The sequence below is a fragment of the Bos taurus genome, chromosome 15 (assembly GCF_002263795.3).
Source record: "Bos taurus isolate L1 Dominette 01449 registration number 42190680 breed Hereford chromosome 15, ARS-UCD2.0, whole genome shotgun sequence".
Classification (NCBI taxonomy): Eukaryota; Metazoa; Chordata; class Mammalia; order Artiodactyla; family Bovidae; genus Bos; species Bos taurus.
Genome location: NC_037342.1, coordinates 32,659,566 through 32,681,724, shown reverse-complemented (window position 1 = coordinate 32,681,724; position 22,159 = coordinate 32,659,566). Strand labels below are relative to the sequence as shown.

General features: G+C 42.1%; 1 long non-coding RNA gene across 1 annotated transcript in view; it reads left to right on the top strand.

Moving 5' to 3' along the window:
- LOC101903557 (uncharacterized) overlaps positions 1–22,159 on the top strand; it is a 250,125-nt gene that overhangs the window by 94,382 nt on the left and 133,584 nt on the right. Inside the window, exons 2-4 of the long non-coding RNA XR_003029449.2 lie at positions 3,570–3,625; positions 4,683–4,820; positions 9,762–9,817. This is a non-coding gene — a long non-coding RNA (uncharacterized lncRNA). The remainder of the gene's footprint in view (positions 1–3,569; positions 3,626–4,682; positions 4,821–9,761; positions 9,818–22,159) is intronic.

Sequence of the window (22,159 nt, the reverse complement as noted above, 5' to 3'; positions counted from 1 at the left end):
CCAATTGGATCCCCAAACTCAGGTCTCCTGACCCCTACCCTAGGGATCTTCCAGTGGCCAGGCTGGCCTTGGGGGTACCATGTTAGCACTCAGGCTAAGCCTCTGGGAACCCTCATAGTAGCTTTTGGGAAGAAAGTAGGGACTCCAGGATGCTTCAGAAATAACTCAAGGTTTATATATTTTCAATTAGTTCTGGAAACTTCCACAGTTGTCTTAGCTAAATCATGTTCTTTTTTACAGGCTGACTCTTTTGTCTGCTCTTGATTGTTTTCCCACCATCCTTCAAACCTGAATTATTTCCTATATAAACTTGCAGGATCATGGAGTGGTTTACCTCTGGGTGCCGTCTTCTGGGTCTCTGCCTCTTCAGTCTTTGGAGTCTTAGATGTCAGTGGGCCCCATTCCTTGTTCTAGGAACAATTTTTCATCACTTTGGACATGACCTCAATAAAACTGATCCCAGAACTCTGGGTCCTCGGCATATAGTTCTACTTTTCCTCCCATAGTGGATGCTGTGGTTCCTTTTAGAACCAAGGTGCCACCTACTTCCCACAACTGAGCCTTCCCTGGAAATTGCTTTCTGTCAAAGGAGACTTCCTTGCCCAAAGTCAGGTCCCCTCCCCAGAGAGGATCACATCTAATGACTGCCCAGATCTGATACCACAGACAACCATGGTTCCAGACAACCATTCAGAGCTTTTCAGTGCTCCAGATTTCCCTGTGGCATCAGTTAAGCCCGCACTTGTGAATGCAGCCCTTTGCCCAGTCCTGCTTCCCTTCCTTACAGGGTACCATTCTTGAGAGCATGGCTAAAAAACTCTTCACCTGAAAAATCTCCTCTCTAGATTCATCTTTCAAAAGAACTGATATATGGCATTCCCATCTCTCTAGATGTATTGTGACTTCTGTGTTGGCATTGTAGTCACCTGTCCCATAACAAAAGAAAAACAAACTTTGAAGGGTTCAGAGACCAAGTTTTTGGTGGGTTATGCACATCAAGTAAAGTCTGCAGTCCAGTTTCTCCATCTTCTTGACCTGGAGGAAGAAATTAATTATCCCTATGTACTCATTTCTTCTCATTCAAAATAGGTAATAACATATAGGTTGGGGGTGATGGGGAAGAAAAATGAACAGATGGCTAAGCAAGTCCTGGAAGACCATTAAGTTCAGTGGGAACACTTAAATTCTGTGGTGAAAGCTCTGAAATCTAGGGCCCATAAGACTGATGTTCTACAGCCCACTTCCTTGGAGGTAGTTTTGAAAATACCCTTTGCTTCATTTCCTGTGGATTATGCAACCACAGAATTCCTCCAGGGACTCAGCCACACCCCAACTCTTAGCCTAAATCACTGAGTTTGACACAGATTCACAGGAATTTGGCAAGGAGCTCACCCAATTTTTCTATCTCAAATTGAATCCAAATGTTGCCTAGGTTGGCCGAGAGTTCAGTCGGAAGAGAAGGAGGCCCAGGCCCATCAACTGCTAAATGATGATATTTGAAACTCAAACGAGTTTGGCTTGGCTTTAAGAGTCAGAGGAAGTTTCAAGCCATAGTATATGATATAAACCCTGGTCCAACTCAAAGTAGTTTCCACTTTTTTCTGTTCTTGTTTCAGAACTGGGTCTCCTGCTAAGGTACACAAGTCACTGTGCTCATTCCAAATGCCAAGGCCATTAGCAGGGAACTTCAGGCTCCTATGAGGTCAAGGCATAGTGGAGAAGTAAATTCTCATCCCCTGATACTTGAACTCCCTCTGGAACAGAGCAAGCCTTGACAGAGGATGGAAAGGGGGGATGTTGGAGAAGAACTAGGGAAATCCCTTGTTCAGCTCCTGTGAGGAGTCCAGCATGGAGCTGGCTACTCTGAGTAAATTCTCCCTCTTTTCTCTGGGTATTCAGAAAGTGCTGGACTCCTGCTTCCTGGGGTAGTGACAGTGGCTATTACATGGAGCACTGATTTGGGCAAAACTCGAAGTTAGGGACAATTAGGTTTTGCTGCTCACATGAAACTTTCTATCATAATTTCTCCTTTAAAACTTCTTATTCAAATTTTTTTCACCCCAAAATCCTCCATCACAATATCCACTGTTTTCAGGCTTCATCTACTCCTCCTCCATGGCCCTAGCATGCAACCACTGGGCTGGCCTTTCCCAAGCAGTGTTGCTTCCTCTGGACCTTGCTCCCTACCCCACCCACATGCTTGTTTTCACCTGATCCCTCTCTATCTCCCACAGCAGTTAAGATTCAGCTTTCATAGATACTGTCTCCTAAGGCCCTATGAGCAAAACGCTGGGAAGTGAAGGACAGGAAAGCCTGGCAGGCTGCAGTCCATGGGGTCCCAAAGAATCAGACACAACTCAGTGACTGAGCAACAACATGGGAAAACTTTAGTAACCATAACCCACTAAACTGTTGTCAAAATATGTATGTGTCTTGATCTTGTCACTTACACAGCAAGGAACATCAGGTAAGCCATTTTGATTCTTTAAGCTTCAGTCACTTCACCTTTAAAATAGAGATGAGAAACACTTAACCCATAGCGTCTCAGATTAAAATGAACTCCCATTAAAAACACCTCTTGGTCTTCTGAACTAAGATGAAGTACCCCTTCTCTATGCTGCTCTGTCAACCTGTAATTCTTGTAATTCAAGAAGCATATAACTTTGCATCTGAATTGCCTTTTTCCTCTGGGCAAGGACTACAGCTGATCACACTTGAAGGCCAGTGCCTCACACAATGTCAGGCATGGAGTTGGTGCTCCAAATGTGTGTGTTCAATGCATGGGCCACCTCTGAGAGAATTTATAAATAGCCGAGGTTGTTTCTCCCAGAGAGCGTGTTTATATTGGAACAGGGTCCTTTTGGGACCACGTCTTTCCTGGAGGAAAGACCATAATGGAAATGTCAGGTGCAGAGCGATATTTGAAAGCAGGTGGAGTTCATGTTGTCCCTTGAATAACTCCATGTAGGTGGTCTCTAGCAGGCATCCAGCTGGCCCTGGGCCTGTGCACCTGAAGGGGGATATATGAGACTCTTGAAATTTCCTGCTCCAAGTCAGTGAAACCAGTTTGGCTCAGTTTTCACCTCCAAGCTGGGATCAACTGTTGCCCAAGTGTGGAGAGAAGAGAGGACATGTTTCTCTCCCTCCCTTGGATTTTTTTCCTTACCTCAACTCCTCTCTTCTAACATTCTTCGTGGAAGCTTAAACTCGATTCCCAGGGCAAAGTCCTGTCCCCAGTTGCCAGCAGCCTGCACAGCTGTGGGCTCTGCCACTGCTCATAGCCACTCACGATGGGTACCAAAAGTTCTTGGTGGGGGTGTGCCACATGATGGAAGGAGGTGAAGAGGAATGGGATGCAGGGCACATGTGATGTGGGAAACGCCCATGTTCACAGAGCAAAGTGATGTTGTACAGAAAGCCTGCCACTGTTAATGAGCCTGGTAGAAGGACAGAAAGGAAATGGACTACTTCTGTTATGCCTTTGGGGAAATGGTTTTCCATGTGTCTGTCTCACATTTTTTACGTCTGGCAAGCAGGAGCAGTGACTGCCTTCATTCTCTCTTTTCAAGGATGTCTCTACAGCAAATAGCATCGAAAGAAAGAAAGAGCGCGGAGCACAGGGCAGGTATGCTGACTCTTCATTAGACACAACTGGGGTTCTCTAAGCTCAGGCTCCTCTCCTGTAGTACACCCCACAGTGTGCTCAGCCACCACCTGGCTGTCTTCCCATTGCCCTGTGGAATTAGGACCTGGGGAAGCAACGCAAATATGATGCTACTCATGTTGCTTGCTGCACTACAAGTAATCAAGTCCTTCTTCTCTGATCCAAGAGAGTCTTGCGCATTTTTTTCAGCATCCATGAAAACATGTTAACTTGTAAGCTTAAAAGTACGTAATGTTTCAGATCCTTCATGGTTCTTGACAAGCCTCTCTCCTCTTTGCATAGAGGCAGCAATGAAAGAATTCTGCCCTTTATGGGGTTTTGGGAGCCCTATCTGCCCTGCAAAAAGCAGAGAAAGAGAAAGATAAAAGAGCATCTATTGATTGAATGTCCTATTTGCCATGCGGGACTAGGTTAAGCTGAGTCTTTCATCCATTAATTCATTTAACCTTCACAATAACCCCAAGAATAGGCATATCCTACCCACTTTGCAGATGAGGAATCCTAGCCTTGTGAGGTGAGGTGCCTTTCCAAGGTCACACCCAGGTTAAGCGTAGATGCAGAACTTAAACCCAGGCCTGTGTTTGCTAGGAGAGCCTCTGACTCCACCATTCTGGAAAGTCAGTCAGTCCTTTCTGTTGATTAGGTCACCAGCCCAAGATAACTTGAAGATGCCAGCAAGACTAAAATCATTCCTCTCCCCCAGCCTGTCATCTGCCTCGTGATTTTGCCTAGTTGTACCCCTGGATATTCTCCTTTACTCCCAGCTTAGCAGAGAACTTCTTACTTTGTAAATTGGCTCTAGACTCCTACCTTCTCCTTTTCTAGGACCCCAGCCTCCCACCGATGTGAGACTTACTTTTTAGCCTTGATCTTCTTGATCCTGGCTACTGCTCTGTTTTTGTTTTTTGTTTTTTTTCTTACTCAGAAGGAAGGATGTGAAACAATTTCTCTGATATCGCACAGATCCCATAACACTCTCCAGACTTCACAGTTCTAAAGAATCTTGTTTGGTTTTCAGATGTGACTGGAGTGATTTGTGCCCGGATGCTTAGACTGGCCATCTGCTCAGAGGCTGCTCAGGAAGACCCACCCATGTGCTCACTCTCCTGCCGCAGACTAGCCTGCTCTGCCTGCAGCTGTGGGTTTCCAGGACCTTGTACGTATGCCACACTGTTTGAAGCCGAGCTTCAAGGAATCACGAGAACATTTGCCTGGACCCACTACACAACCTAAATGCAACATGAGCTGACCTTGTCTTACAGGAAGTGGGTCAGGGAACAGGTGTCTTCTTGGTGTAGAGCTGGCTTCCCAGGTGGCACTAGTGGTAAAGAACCCACCTGCCAATGCAGGAGACATAAGAGACGCAGGTTTGATCCCTGGGTCGGGAAGATCCCCTGGAGGAGGGCATGGCAGCCCACTCCAGTATTCTTGCCTGGAGAATCCCATGGACAGAGGAGCCTGGCGGGCTACAGTCCATGGGGTCACAAAGAGTCAGACACGACTGAAGCGACATAGCAGACACACAAGTGTTTATCAGTTAAGGGGCGAAAGCCTCAGGCAGGTGAAGTACATATGTGAGGACAAGGGATTCAGAAAAATGAACAGCCCTTTCCATTGAGAGGGTCTGCTGAGCCCTCAGGCTTCAGGACATCACCGCTACTTCCTCTGTCTCAGGCTCAATGGCAGTGGGTCACCAGGTTCTTATGGGAGCTTTCATGAGGGTTAGAGTCCACTCACAAAAAGAAATGTTGTGAGTCATCCAAATGTTTGAACAAGGATATATATGTTTCTTCATGGAATAGGCTTAGTTCAGCAACAAACTGACCTAGCTGACCTAAATCTAATACTCTGAGGAAGAAAACAGCCACCTACCCTAGAATACCATCCAATCACTCAATTAGCCATGGATATTTTAAAGCACTTACCACCATTGCCTAGACTTAGGATAAGCAAATTTTGAAATAAAAAGAAAAGGATGAAGAAACATTAACCATGGTTTATGGAGCTCATAACCTAATGGAAGAGAAAGACAGTCATACTTGAAATAACCTACACCAGACTGTAGGTGAAATTACAGAAATGAGGAGCAGAGATGATAAACAGATGCTGCAAAAGTCGTAAAAAAAGTATCATTAGTCTTCTAGTTACTAAGCCTCTAAATTGGGATTACGTGTTGAAAACCCACATCCATTTCAGTCCCACACAGACACCTCAAAAATCCCTCTTACAGCCTCCTCTTTCTCCTTTCCGAACCTAACGTCAGCACCTTTAAGTCTTTATCAATTCATATTTAAGTTTTAAAAGCTCCTCATCTGTCTCCTTTTTGCCCTCTTTTCACTTCAATTCATGGGGAGTGCAAATTAAGCTTCAGAAAGCACGACTCCTCTGATCCTTTTCCTTCCCTGTCCAAAACTCTCCTGGATGCTAATTTCCAAATTGAAATAAAATAAAAATTTGAGGATTGGTTTGGAAGAAGAATCTAGGTTTGAGATCATCCGGGTTTAGTTCTAGGATGGTAACAGTGGAAAAGGGAAAGAAAGAAAGAAAAAGAGAAGCAAGATTTGATATTTGGAAGGTAGGGTGTGACAGCAAGTAGCATTACTAAGAACTTTGGGCTGAAATCTAGAAGACTGGAAGGTAGGCAGAGGGCAAATATAGAGAAGGGCACGTTTCCAAGAAGAGATGCTCAAGTGAAGAGATATAGAACTTTAGTAACATCATCCACAATCCGGAATGCACTGAATAGGACCTCTGAGGTGGTCAGTAGATGTTTGTTGAATGAATTAAAAAAAGAGTGAAGAGCCCTCTTAATTTTGTCATATTCATCACATTTTATCTTTACAACAACTCTGTTCAGTGGTTACTATTATTACCTCTGTGTTACTGATGTCTAAACCAAGCTCAGGGTGGATGTATGATTCTCCCAGGATCCCACAGTGATGAGTGGCAGTGCTCAAAAGTGAAGCCACGTCAGTGCAAGGTTGAAATCTATCTGTCATGATGCCCTCTGGAAATATCTGAGTCCAGCACACAAAAAAATTGGGGCTGGGAAGATAGGTCACAACTATCTGTGGGATTTGTTTACAAAAAGGTGATTGTTCCTAATTGAAGCCAGGACCATGAATGAGACCCTAGAGGACTGTTGTAAATGTCTTTGACCTGAGCAATGGAGAAGCCCAAACTTACAGATGTAAGGGAAGAAAGAGAAACCCCTGAGAACAGCAGAGAAAATCAGAGGAGAACCAACAGAAGAATAATGGAAGCAAGAGAGATAGGGAATTTGTTGTAAACACAGGGTCCGCAAAGTCCAAAACAGCAGGAGTGTCTCTGAAGGGAATGAGGAGGCAGTATGGTTTGAGTGAAAGGGAGACACCTGGACCACAGCAGATCACGTGGGTTAAAACCAGCCATTGCTTTAACCTTGAGCAAGTTGCCTTACCTGTATGAAGTCTGTTGCTTATCAAATGGCCATCATACATGGAATAAAGGACCTAATTCCAGGCTTGGCATCATGGAGCAGATAGCTGACATTTATAAGGCACCAGGTACTGATCTAAGCATTCAACGTGTATAGATTCATTTAAGCCTTATAACAACCTTGCTGTGTGCATGCTAAGTCACTTCAGTAGTGTCCAACTCTGTGCCACCCTATGCACTATAGCCTGCCGGGCTCCTCTGTTCATGGGATTCTCCAGGCAAGAATACTGGAAAGGGTTGCCACTTCCTCCTCCAGGAGATCTTCCCAATCCAGGTGTCGAACCCACGTCTCTCAGGTCTCCTGCATTGGCAGGTGGGTTCTTCACCATCGGCACCACCTGGGAAACCCAACAACCTTGCTGCTGCTGCTGCTAAGTTGCTTCAGTCGTGTCCGACTCTGTGCGACCCCATAGACGGCAGCCCACCAGGCTCCCCTGTCCCTGGGATTCTCCAGGCAAGAACACTAGAGTGGGTTGCCATTTCCTTCTCCAATGCATGAAAGTGAAGTCACTCAGTCGTGTCTGACTCTTAGAGACCTCATGGACTGCAGCCTACCAGGCTCCTCCATTCATGGGATTAGGCAAGAGTACTGGAGTGGGGTGCCATTGCCTTCTCTGAACAACCTTGCTGCTGCTGCTGCTAAGTTGCTTCAGTCGTGTCCGACTCTGTGCAGCCCCATAAACAGCAGCCCACCAGGCTCCCCCGTCCCTGGGATTCTCCAGGCAAGAACACTGGAGTGGGTTGCCATTTCCTTCTCCAATGCATGAAAGTGAAAAGTGAAAGTGAAGTCGCTCAGTCGTGTCCAACTCTTAGCGACCCCATGGTCGCTTCTCCATCCATGGGATTTTCCAGGCAAGAGTACTGGAGTGGGGTGTCATTGCCTTCTCCGAACAACCTTGCTAGTTGGGTTCTATTGATGTCAGCTTCAATTTGTAAATGAGGAGACACAGGTTTAGAGAGTGTAAGTAATTCCGTAACAGCTTGTGAGTGGTAGAAGCTGGTGTTTAAACCCAACCATTCTGTTCCTGGAGTCTATGCTCTTAACCACCACGTTCTGCTGAACTTCATTGAATAAATTACCCCTAAGTCCTTTCCCTTCAAGAACAAGTGAGCTAGATTAATTTTTTAAAGTAGGAAGATTAAAAGTATTTAGGCCTGGGGTGAGCAAATGAAGTACTATAGGCCAAATATGGTGAGGCCCACAAGCTAATAATTTTTTTTTCAAGTGGTTGAAAAAAATTTTAAATAATATTTTGAGACACGTTAAAATTATATACAATTCAAATTTTAATCTCCACCATTAAAGTTTTATTGGAACACAAGTATATCCATGTATGTGTCTCTAGGCCCATTTTGTGCTATAGGAGCAATGCTGAATAATTGCGAGAGAGACCCTACAGCCTCCTAACCCTAAAATATTTACTATCTGACACTTTGCAGGAAAAGTTTGCTGATCCCCTACTATAACCAAAAACTGGCAAATGAACAGAAGTAGATTTAAGAGCTTGAATTCCTCAGGAATGTTGTTGTCCTCACCCCTCCTCTCAGTGCCTGGAGGGACCGCTTCCACGCCTGCACTGCATTAGGAGGTGGGATGGGCGTGGGGAGGAAAGAAACCTCTGACCCAGTTGCTGCTGCTGCTAAGTCGCTTCAGTCGTGTCCGACTCTGTGCGACCCCAGAGACGGCGTTCGTTGCATTTCCTGGGTGGAGGAGGAAGGTGAAAGGATGCTCGCAGGTGAAGATGAAGCTTTCCTTTTTCAGTCCTGAATCACAGCCAGTTGAGTTTATCCCTTTTTGGCCGCGGAATGGTAACTTTCAATGCCCATAGTAAGTTCAGACGCTCCAGTCAGGGGAGGAGAGGCCTAGCTAAGGCGCCTTAGAGGTGTCTTCTCCCAAGGCCTACATCAGGAGCCCAAAGCTTGGACATGTCCCAGACGTCTACCTGCTCCTCTCTGGGGAATGACAGTGCCTCTAGGGCACTGTATGGGGTCGGGAGCCAGTTCACCTGGGTTCTAAGCTGAGATTTGTCCGCAAACCTCCAGCATGATGGCACCAAGCGGATTTCTTCCCTTCCACCTTGCTTAACATAACTAAATGGAAGTCAGTTGCTTATCAGCTTCTTCAGTGTGTTCATGCATTCAGCCTATAAGGTAACAGGTAAACAAGAGGGTGATAAAAATGACAGGAATATTTTTCCTTTTTTTAAAATTTTCTGAAATTGTGGCAGTATATCTATGAATGCTCACTTCAGTTGTGTTTGACTCTTTGTGACCCCATGGACTATAGCCCGCCAGGCTCCTCTGTCCATGGGGACTCTCCAGGCAAGAATACTGGAGTGGGTTGCCAAGCCCTTCTGCAGGGGATCTTCCTGACTCAGGAATAAAATTCCACATCACTTAGGTCTCCTGTATTCGCCAACAGGTTCTTTACCACACTAGCCCCATCTTATAACGTAACATTTACCATTTTAACCGTGTTTAAGGGAACAGTTCTGTGACGTTAAGCACACTCACACTGTTGTATAACCATCACCACCATCCATCTCCAGAATTATTTTGTCTTCCCCAGCTGAAACTCTGTAGCCGCTAAACAGAAACTCCCTGTTTTTCCTCCCTCCAGAGACCAACAACCATCTCTTCCTGCCACTTTGAATTAGACTTCTCTGGATATCTCAGGTAAGTGGATCCATTCATTATATGTCCTTTTGCATCTGGCTTATTTCATTTAGAATGATGTCTTTAATGTTCAGCCATGTTGTAGCACATGTCCGTTTCTTTCCTTTTTAAGGCTTATCAAATATAAGGCTGGTATTTGATTTATATAATTTTGTTTATCCATTCATCTGGCAGTGGACACGACAGTTTTCTGTGTTTTGGTTGCTGTGAATATAATGCTGCTATAAACATGAGCATAATCTAAGTCTCTGATTTCACTTCTTTTGGATATATATCCCAAAGCGGAATTGTTGGGTCATGTGGTAACTCTTTTTAATTTTTGGTGAAACCACACTGTTTCATAATGGCTGCACCATTTTGCATTCCCACAAGCAGCGCACAATTTCCCCACATCCTTGCCAATAATTCTTCTTTTCTTTTTTGTTTTTTATGTTTATTTTTAATAGTAGCCATCTTGATGGGTGTAAAGTGGTATTTCATTGTAGATTTATAATTTCCTTGGGATATTTAGCATCTTCTTGTGTGCTTATTGGCCAGTTGTATGTCTTCTTTAGAGAAATGTATCTGTTCAACTTGTTGCCCATTTTTAAATTGGATTGTTTTTGGTGATTGTTGAGTTGTCAGAGTTCTTTCTACTTCTGAATATTAACCTTTTATCAGACATATGACATGTAAATATTTTTTCCATTCCATGGGTTGCCTTTCACTCTGTTGATAGTGTTCTTTGTGTAAAACTTTCTGATTTTGATACAGTCCAATTTATCTATTTTTCTTGTAGTTATTGCCTGTGTTTCTGGTATTATATCCAAGAAATTATTGCCAAATCCAATGTTTTGAAGCTTTTCTCCTGTGTTTACTTCTAAGAGTTTTATGATTTTAGCTCTTACATTTAGGTCTTTATTCCATTTTGGATTGGTTTTTATTTAAGGTATAAGGTAAGTGTTCAATTCCATTCTTTTGCACATGGATGTTCAGTTTCCCTAAAAACATTTGTTGAAAACAGTGTCCTTTCTCCACTGAATGGTCTTGGCACTCTTATCAAAGATTTTTGACCGTATATGTAAGGGTTTATTTCTGAGTCAGCTTGAGTTTTGATATTAGCAGACATGTCTCTTCAATCAAGACCTAAGTTGTATAAACTTTCCAACAGATCTAATTAAAGAATCAATGCATTCACCCTATTAGAACCTTGGTTGTAGCTCATCTCGTGTTAGAAGTTCAAATTCATGAATCTGTATCACCACTAGGTTGTGAGTTCCCAAAGAACAAGAACTCTTATAACTCAAATTTAAACTTAATCTGTATGTATTGTTTGTCTGTTATGTGTCCAGTATCATGACAACAGTAATGATAAATAAACTTTATTTAAGAGCTTGCAAATTAGTAAACATATGGATGTTTTTTTGTAAGAAAACTACTCCAGAAGATACAGTAGGATACAAACATGGGCGTGGTGACATCCAGTGTCCAGCGTGGTTCAGTAGCTGTGTCTTGGAGAAGAGAGAGAACTTTCTCAGAAGTGGTCATACTTCTACTGTGTTTTGAAGAATAACTAAGAGTTTGCCTGATTTAAAAGGCAGAGGTCATAGGGACATTCAAAACAGAAGAATGTCCCGCACCTGTGGATTTGGAGTGTGGGCCAGCACCATGGTCGTTGGAAGACTGCTACATATATTACAAGGCCAAGGGGGTGGGAGAAGAGCCTAAAGGTGTAGGCAAGTGACCAGGCCCAGAACTTAAACTTTATTGTGAATGTGATTGGGAGGACTTACATGTCTGACCCTTAGACTGGTTCTTAGTGCCTATCATTGTTTATTGAACTGATTTTAGTCTACAGAACAGTGCTTTGTGTTTCTTTTCCTTCTCAAATATTTCCTCTTTCTCTTTTTTTCTCCTTTCCTTTTTTTCCCCCTTTTCTCTCTTTCTAATATGATTTTGATGGCTTCACTATTTTTTCTCGGATCAACGTCTCAACTACAGAGGAATATAAACTATACCGGGGCTTGAATTTAGACAAAAGACAACAACAAAAAAGTGAACTCTTAGGAGAAATCATTGAAACTACTTAGGTTAGGCTCAGCTGAACTTCCAAATGTGTTTCAAATTAGGTCGTCTCAACCATGACTGCAAGTTCAAAACATTCAAAGCAACCTTATTGGAATTGGAACAAGGCATATTTGGTTTCCTCTAAAGGATTTTTAAAAGTGGAGTTAAGAGCAGAGATCTCAAATGTAAAAATACATGAAAAGAAAGCCCGTAAGCAAATTGTCCTCATAACAAATGGCATTAAAACTTCCAAAGTCTCAAAAGCCGTGGTCTCTTAGGAACATCTCACTTGTTGGAACAAAGCCCGTGCAGCGCCCTGATTTATCTGCGCAGGGCCGGTCAGGTCCAAGTGAGCCGAGGAAGCATTTGGAACCATCAAAACACATGAAAGGTCTAGGAACTCAGGGTTTGCTCTTATTTTAACAACATACAAGCAAACTGGGTAGTCTATTTTCTTACCAGCACAGAGAGGGATAGTATATATAGGTCACCACAAGAGAGATGTCTAGAAATGGGCCCAAGCTCAAGGATTCTTTTGAGGGGGAAAAAAAAAGTGTTGGTTTGACAAGGAGAAGACAAAAAAATTCAAAATGAAAAGCTACAAACTACAGAAGAAAACCCACATGCAACATATAAAGCATCCTTGAATTATTTAGTAAGGAAAGAGGCCTATACCCCTCAGGAGTCTCTGGCCTATTGCCAAAGGAAGGCACAGAATCAAAACTGATGTTCACGACTCCTTACCTTCATACAGTTATACCCGTACTTTAAAAATTTAGGCCCACAAAGTAGTAAAAATGAGCTCGTCTGGAAAACTTACTTCTGCAGAGGTGACTACCTCATTCTGCCATGGTGCCAGTTAAATGAAGCATCAGATCACCTCATCTAATATTAGCATAATTGCCTACTTAAACCAAAAACCTTTATAATTAGAGACCTTATATAATTTTCCCATAGGATAAAATATGATCTTAGTCAAGTCTCAGTCTCCTTATCTAAAAAATGATGAGGATACTAAGTATGTCATAGATCTGTTTTGAAGACAGAAAGAAATAATTAATGTATGATAACCAACAATTTACATAGTCAATACTTCATAAGTGCTAAATATGACTACCGCTGGCACAACTATTGTTGCTCTTTTAAAAAATTTTTATTAATTTATTTTTTGATTGTGCTGGGTCATCGTTGTTTTGTGTGGGCTTTCTCTAGTTGAGGCGAGTGGAGGCTACTCTTCTCGTGGCCATGGCTTCTCTTCTGGAGCACAGGCTCTAGGCACAGGCTTCAGCAGTTGCAGCTCACGGGCTCAATAGTTGCAGCTCATGAGCTCTGGAGCACAGACTCTGTAGTTGTAGTGCATGGGCTTCGTTGCTCTGTGGCATGCAGAATCTTAGTTCCACAAGCAGGAATCAAACCTGCATTGGCAGGCGGATTCTTATCCCCTGTGCCACCAGGGAAGTCCTGTTGTTGATCTCACAGGACTGTACCTGGGTTCTTATCCTGACTCCACCATTTATGACTCCATGTACATAAGTTTGAGCAAACTCTGGGAGATAGTAAAGAACAGGGAAGCCTGGCATGCTGCAGTTCATGGGGTCGCAAAGAGTCGGACACAACTTAGTGACTGAACAATAGCAACAACAATTTATGAGCTATAAGATCTTGAAAAACTCACTACTACTTTCTGCTTCAGTATTCTCATCTGAAAAATGAAAACAAGTTATGTAATATCTAGCTCAGGGGTTGCTACAAGGATTAAATGTGATACTATTAAATGAAACTATTAAATGAAACACACTTAAGTTAGGGCCAGGCATAGAGTAAGAATTTAAGAATTTAAATAGTATTATCTGTAATTATAATACAGAGAATTATAATACAGTCTCTTCAACAGAAGAAGCTGAAGTTGAACTGTTCTATGAAGACCTACAGAACCTTCTAGAATGAACACCAAAAAAAAACTGTCCTTTTCATTTATAGGGGACTGGAATGCAAAAGTAGGAAGTCAAGAGCTACCTGGAGTAACAGGCAAATTTGGCCTTGGAGTACAAAATGAAAGAGGACAATGGCTAACAGAGTTTTGCCAAGAGAATGCACTGGTCACAGCAAACACCATCTTCCAACAAGACGAGAAGACTACACATGGTCATCACCAGATGGTCAACACTGAAATCAGATTGACTATATTCTTTGCAGCCAAAGATGGAGAAGCTCTATACGGTCAGCAAAGACAAGACTGGGAGCTGACTGTGGCTCATATAATAAACTCCTTATTGCAAAATTTAGACTTAAAGTAGGGAAAACCACTAGATCATTCAGGTATGACAGAAATCAAATCCCTTACGATTATACAGTAGAAGTGAGAATTAGATTTAAGGGGTTAGATCTGATGGACAGAGTGCCTGAAGAACTATGGACGGAGGTATGTGACATTGTACGGGAGGCACGGATCAAGACCATCCCAAGAAAAAGAAATGCAAAAAGGCAAAATGGTTGTCTGAGGAGGCCTTACAAATAGCTGAGAAGAGAAGAGAAGCTAAAGGCAAATGAGAAAAGGAAAGATATACCTATTTGAATGCAGAGTTCCAAAGAATAGCAAGGAGAGATAATAACGCCTTCCTCAGTGATCAATGCAAAGAAATAGAGGAAAATAATAGAATGGGAAAGACTAGAGATCTCTGCAATAACATTAGAGATATCAAGGGAACTTTTCATGCAAAGATGGCCACAATAAAGGACAGAAATTGTATGGACCTAACAGAAGCAGAAGATATTAAGAAGAGGTGGCAAGAATACACAGAAGAACTATACAAAAAAGATCTTTATGACCCAGATAATCATGATATTGTGATCACTTACCTAGAACCAGACATCCTGGAATGCAAAGCCATGTGGGCCTTAGGAAGCATCACTATGAACAAAGCTAGTAGAGGTGATGGAATTCCAGTTGAGCTGTTTCAAATCCTGAAAGACGATTCTGTGAAAGTGCTGCACTCAATATGCCAGCAAATTTGGAAAACTCAGCAATGGCCACAGGACTGGAAAAGGTCAGTTTTCATTCCAATCACAAATAATGTTCAATTGCACTCGTCTCACACACTAGCAAAGTAATGCTCAAAATTCTCCAAGCCAAGCTTCAATAGTATGTGAACCGTGAACTTCCAGATGTTCAAGCTGGATTTAGGAAAGGTGGAGGAACCAGAGATCAAATTGCCAACATCCGTTGGATCACTGAAAAAGCAAGAGAGTTCCAGAAAAACATCTACTTCTGCTTTATTGACTATGCCAAAGCCTTTGACTGTGTGAATCACAACAAACTGTGGAAAATTCTTAAAGAGATGGGAGTACCAGACCACCTGACCTGCCTCCTGAGAAATCTGTATGCAGGTCAAGAAACAACAGTTAGAACCAGATATGAAACAATGGTCTGGTTCCAAATTATGAAAGGAGTACGTCAAGGTTGTATATTATCACCCTGCTTATTTAACTTACATGCAGAGTACATCATGCAAAATGCCAGGCTTGATGAAGCACAAGCTGGAATCAAGACTGCAGGGAGAAATATCAATAACCTCAGATGTGCAGATGACACTACCCTTATGGCAGAAGGCGAAGAGGAACTAAAGAGCCTCTAGATGAAAGTGAAAGAGGAGAATGAAAAAGTTGGCTTAAAATTCAACATTCGGAAAACTAAGATCATGGCATCTGGTCCCATCACTTCATGGCAAATAGATGGGGAAACAGTGGAAACAGTGGCTGACTTTATTTTTTGGGCTCCAAAATCATTGCAGATGGTGATTGCAGCCATGAAATTAATAAACAAATGGGACCTAATTAAAATTAAAAGCTTCTCTACAACAAAGGAAACTATAAGCAAGGTGAAAGACAGCCTTCAGAATAGGAGAAAATAATAGCAAATGAAGCAACTGACAACTAATCTCAAAAATATACAAGCAACTCCTGCAGCTCAATTCCAGAAAAATAAACGACCCAATAAAAAAATGGGCCAAAGAACTAAATAGACATTTCTCCAAAGAAGACATACAGATGGCTAACAAACACATGAAAAGATGCTCAACATCACTCATTATCAGAGAAATGCAAATCAAAACCACAATGAGGTACCATTTCACACCAGTCAGAATGGCTGTGATCCAAAAGTCTACAAGCAATAAATGCTGGAGAGGGTGTGGAGAAAAGGGAACCCTCTTACACTGTTGGTGGGAATGCAAACTAGTACAGTCACTATGGAGAACAGTGTGGAGATTCCTTAAAAAACTGGAAATAGAACTGCCTTATGACCCAGCAATCCCACTGCTGGGCATACACACTGAGGAAACCAGAATTGAAAGAGACACATGTACCCCAATGTTCATCACAGCACTGTTTATAATAGCCAGGACATGGAAGCAACCTAGATGTCCATCAGCAGATGAATGGATAAGAAAGCTGTGGTACGTATACACAATGGAGTATTACTCAGCCATTAAAAAGAATACATTTGAATCAGTTCTAAAGAGGTGGATGAAACTGGAGCCTATTATACAGAGTGAAGTAAGCCAAAAAGAAAAACACCAATACAGTATACTAACGCATATATATGGAATTTAGAAAGACGGTAAGGATAACCCTGTATGCGAGACAGCAAAAGAGACACAGATGTATAGAACAGTCTTTTGGACTCTGTGGGAGAGGGAGAGGGTGGGATGATTTGGGAGAATGGCATTGAAACATGTATAATATCATATATGAAACATATCACCAGTCCAGGTTCGATGCAGGATACAGGATGCTTGGGGTTGGTGCACTGGGATGACCCAGAGGGATGGTACAGGGAGGGAGGTGGGAGGGGGGTTCAGAATTGTGAACACGTGTACACCCGTGGTGGATTCATGTTGATATATGGCAAAACCAATACAATATTGTAAAGTAAAAAAAAAAAAAAAAACCTCAATATTAAAAAAAATGACGCTTACTCCTTGGAAGGAAAGCTATGAGCAACTTAGATAACATATTAAATAGCAGAGACATTACTTTGCCAACAAAGATCTGTCTAGTCAAAGCCATAGTTTTTCCAGTAGTCATGTATGGATGCGAGAGTTGAACTGTAAAGAAAACCAAGCACTGTGGTGTTGGAGAAGACTCTTGAGAGTCCCTTGGACTGCAAGGAGATCTAACCAGTCACTCCTAAAGGAAATCAGTTCTGAGTATTCATTGGAAGGATTGATGCTGAAGCTGAAACTCCAATACTTTGGCCACTTGTGGCAAAGAACTGACTCCTTGGAAAAGACCCTGATGCTAGGAAAGATTGAAGGCAGGAGGAGAAGGGGACAACAGAGGATGAGATGGTTGGATGGCATCACCTATCAATGGACATGAGTTTGAGTAAGCTCTGGGAGCTGGTGATGGACAGGAAGGCCTGGCGTGCTGCAATCCATGGGGTCGCAAAGAGTCGGACACGACTGAGCGACTGAACTGACTGATGATCTGTAATTATTACTGCTGCCATTGTTAGACTCCATTTTCCTTTTAAGAATGCTTGTTCTCAAAGAGTAGTTTGGGTATGCGTGGTGGTCCCTGTTGCAGGCAGCCCAGGGGTCCAAACTGTTTTCATAGTAACTGTAAAATATTGTGTGTATTTTTCACTCCTTGAATATACAGTGTGAGGTTACCCAAAACAATATGAAGTTTGATATCTTAAGTGAAATGCAGTCACACACACACATTTGCAAAACTGTGAAACAATGTTCTCTATTGTTTTTAGCAAAATATATTTTTCCAAAAATATGTTTTAGGGAAACCTATAATGGGTTTATTGTCATTATTTTTAAGTGAGTCAATCTTAATGCTTAATTTTAATTTTGAATACGGTAAATATTGATAGATATAATCCACAGAAAGGAAAATTCTTCAGGTATCTCTTAGAGGGTTAAGGGTCCTGATACAGCACAGTTTGAGAACCACTGTCTTAGCACATAAAGCTTCAGAGTTGTTGACATCCTTCAAGATCACTTTCTTGAGATTTGAGTAGAGGTAGAATCAAGTCTCAACCAAAGTTTTTGATAATGAAACCTGTTGATAATTATAATATGTCACACTCCAAGGGTTGTAGAACTCCTACATGGGGAGGGGGCCAATGGTTATTACAATGCTTTTGTAGTTGAGTATGATTGTGGAGTCCTGTGTGGCTAACTTAACGAGACTACCCTCGACAATGTATTCAATGCTATACATGTTTTTCAACGTTTTAAATTCTATTCCATGTGGCCAACCACTGAAGCATTGAATTCACAGGCAGTTCTCATCTGGTGATTAAGAGGAGGCACCTAGTGTTAATACTCGAGTTATGGCTTTAGAGTCCAAACCGATTCCCATCACGGGTTTTCAGTCTCAAATGTCAGGCGAGAATTCTCACCCATTTGTAAGCCACTTTAAATACGCTTCTCAGGACTTCAAGAACTAATCCCTGAAGAAACTGGGTCAGGTTCTTCCCAATCCTGTCCCCATACCACAGATAGCTAAGCTTCAGTCTTAAGGAAATACTCTGGAACACCAGGGCATACTTAAAGGAGGGAAAATAAACAGGGACAGACTTGCACAGAAGAAGACATATGTGGTCTCTCTTCCAATAAGCATTTGATACTTGAGTGTATTTCACTGGAACAAATTGGTTTAAGTATGTACGATTCCAACTTAGGGTTCCCACCATTGTTCTGATGAAAAGTTGACACTTGCTATGTTAAGACCTTTTGTCTCAGAGGCTTCAGATTTTTGCACACATATACACATGCCTATATAATGCATTTGGTTGGGTTGGACTGAAATCTTCAGTAGTAATTCAAAGAGTTTGGCTTATGGGGCAATGTCACAGGTTTACATGCATTATGCAGAATTTTCTGCTAAGTGCAATCAGTTTTTGGAAATTAAATTGGTTTATTTCAATCCAATGCTTATTTGACATAAATGTCACATTTATGCTGAAGAGTCATATCATTCTTCTATTCCTGCTCCAATAATGTTAATTCTTAAAGTGTTACTGTACATAGGCTGTGACTACAGGATGCCAAATATCCATCTGGAGATAAGAAACCTTTATTTTATTATCCCAATGTTCCTAAATCTAATATTTGAGAAGATGGAGTTAAATTACCTGGATGTTTAACTAGTTTCATTTATGGCTAGATGCCGCAGTGTTGTTGAAAAACAGAAATACGTGAAATAATATGAAATGAAAATCATTTTCCCCGAACTGTATGGCACCACAGAAATAAACAACCCTCCTCCAATATTTTGCTCAATTTAATAATCTCAACCAAATGTTATCAGATCAGTTTGTGTGCGGAACACAATGTGCCAAACAAAATAAATTGACTATTTTACTGTTGAAATAATGTGAAAAGAGCGTGGGTTTGGGGAAAGGAGCATTGGGTTAGGCGAAGGCGGTTCAGTTCTCTCCTCCTGCAGGGAGTGTTTGAGCAGATCTGGCTGTTTCTAGCGATGGAGCAGGGACACTGGTCCTCTTATCTTTGGCTCCTCCTGTGATGCCCTCAACCCAGCCAGCCCTGTGGTTTGGAATAAAGGCGTACAAGGTAGTGCTTGCTACTCACTTAGAGCAAAGGATTCTTCCTCCCTCAGTTTCCCAGCTCATGTCTTAGCACACACTGGAAATACTCCAGGCTTTAGGGATAATCTATTCGTTGACTCCTCCTCACCACTTTTAAAAATTTTGTATATGTATTTATCTATTATCTTGTTTATTTAGGTGCATCAGGTCTTAGCTGTGGCATGCCGGATCTTTTGTTGCGGCACACAGGCTTCTCTAGTTGCATAGCACAGGCTCTAGAGCTCATGGGCTTAGCTGCCCCATGGCATGTGGAATCTTAGTTCCCCAACCAGAGATGGAACCCACATCCCCTGCATTGCAAGGTAGATTCTTAACCACTGGACCACCAGGGCAGTCCCCTCATCACTACCTTAATGTAAGACTTGGAAATTCAAGCAGCAGAGCATCACACTACCCATACTGGGTATTGATTTATCTTGTCCTGAGCAAACTCAGGGAGGTAGTGAAGAACAGGGAAGCCTGGCATGCTGCAGTTCATGGGGTTACAAAGAGTCAGACACGACTGAGCAACTAAACAACTCCAATAGAGAAGTACCCAACTGAGATACTTCCGAGGACACAAGACTACACAACAGGAGAATAACCACATAAAAACTGTCCAGTCTCCTGATACCTGTTGTTGAGGCTTTGAAGTATTCTGAGATTTACATTTAATTCCATTTTTGTCCTGCTTAGAGTTTGACTTCGTTATTCCCCTGCTCTAATCAGATCTACAATATCCAAATGGAAGTTCAAAGTTAGCCATTTTTGATAAATCGGGGGAAAAAAGTGAAGTATTATCATGTTTCCAAGCTTTACTCTTTTCTCAGCTAGCAGGGCCAGCTGAGCCACAAAGTGGATTTGGCTTAATGAGCCCATTAAAAAATTTATGTCTGGATGGTCTTGGTGTTTGTCTCAAATGGGTGAAGATAGAAATGTAGGCGGAGCTTTGCAGATAAACAGGGCTGGTATATTGCCAAAAATAGACATACTTACTCAAACCTCCCTAATGAAATCGAAAGACAGACATGTTATACATTTATGCAATTTAATTCAACACATAAGCCATTTAACCCGTATTTCTTGGGTGCCGAGTGTGTGTTAATTTTGGAAAATGAGAGTTAAGTAAGACTTACTTTAAGGCGCTCACAGTCTAAGTTAAAGACACAAAAACAAACATAATTTCCTATCCATGTAGTTTATGCCTGAGATACAGGTATGCCAGCATCTTTTGGGAACATGAAGGGTGACATTTTTCTTCATTAAGATTACCATTAACAAGCACTACACACACACACACATACACACACACACACACACACACACATATACACACACACAAATGTATATATATGGTACCCAGTAGAAATAGACTAAGAATTATGGGAGCTGCCTTGTTCCTTCCCAATTCTTCATTGCCAAGGCTGCAATGATTAATCTTGAGAAAAGCTACAGTTTAGCACCTGTTGAACCATATTAGAGGAAATCATCTGTGTTGCAAATAGAGAATATGCTAGGGAGGCTGGACTCAAATGGCTCCAGGTTTTGATATCTTTCTCCTTCTGTTTTAGCAGACAAATAATCTGTTGCAACTTTGCTGCTTCTCTTCCCTCGCTTGGCTCTTTTCCCATGCACCATTTTGTTCTAGGGGATGCCTAAACTGATTCTGCAGCGTTAGCCAAAACAAACGAGGAGCTTGGCTCTGGGTCTGGTCGCAGCAGCTGCTATGATTGAAGTTCTCTGCACCTAAAGACAGTGGGGCAGCTTTCCGTTTGACAGATGAACACATTTTCATTACTAGAGAAACAGGAAACATGGCATACTGGGCAGAAAGGGAGAAAAAGGGAAAAAAGAGAAATATTTGGGAAGTCGCTTTGTTCTTTCTTCTATCAATTGTGGTTATTGTTCAGTTGAGATGTTGGTGAGGAGGTTGACCGAGTGGGAGCCTCATACCCAAGCGTCAGGCTTCTCTTCCCTTCAGCCTGTAACTGGGAGCTGACAGCTGCATGGTTTTCTGACCTCAGGTTACCTCAAGCAGAAAAATCCTTTTGCAGATAGGCTCTGGGAGGCCCTTTCTGCTCATGCATGCAGCAAAGGGCAGGGGGAGGCTGGGAGGTCTAGGGGAACCCAATATAAAGGAAAAGGAAAGCAACATTTGACTGTATCCATTGATTCACTCATACAGTGGAGCTGAACCGTCAAGTGGGTATTTGAAGGCCTTCAAAAAGCTACTGGAGACTTCCAGGGTGATTTGGAAGCTTGTGGCTGACTCAGCTGCAGGGGGACTGGATACAGGTTCTTTAGAAAATAGAGCACATCTCTAGTGGGGTGACCTTACAACAGCCTTTCCTTGATCCCTTCATTCTCAGATTCTTTTTATTAAAATGGTAGCCTTCAGAGGCATGCTTGATTCCCAGGTTTTGTGTATTGAGGCTCTAGGTAAAGCCTAGTACCATCCAGTGATAATGGAAATCCAAAAAGCAGAGGAAAAGTATGGGAAGGAGAGCAGAAGAAGATAAGAAATATGTAAATCTAAGGGGTGAAGTTGCACATGAAATGGTAAAAATTTAATAAGTATTAAATAATAATAAGTATTAGGGGGTGTCTTCTGAGACGAGAGAAGTCGAGAATCGTCCCAAACACATGATTGCTGGATGTTTGTTTACAATAATCACAGTACCAAAAACCTCCTG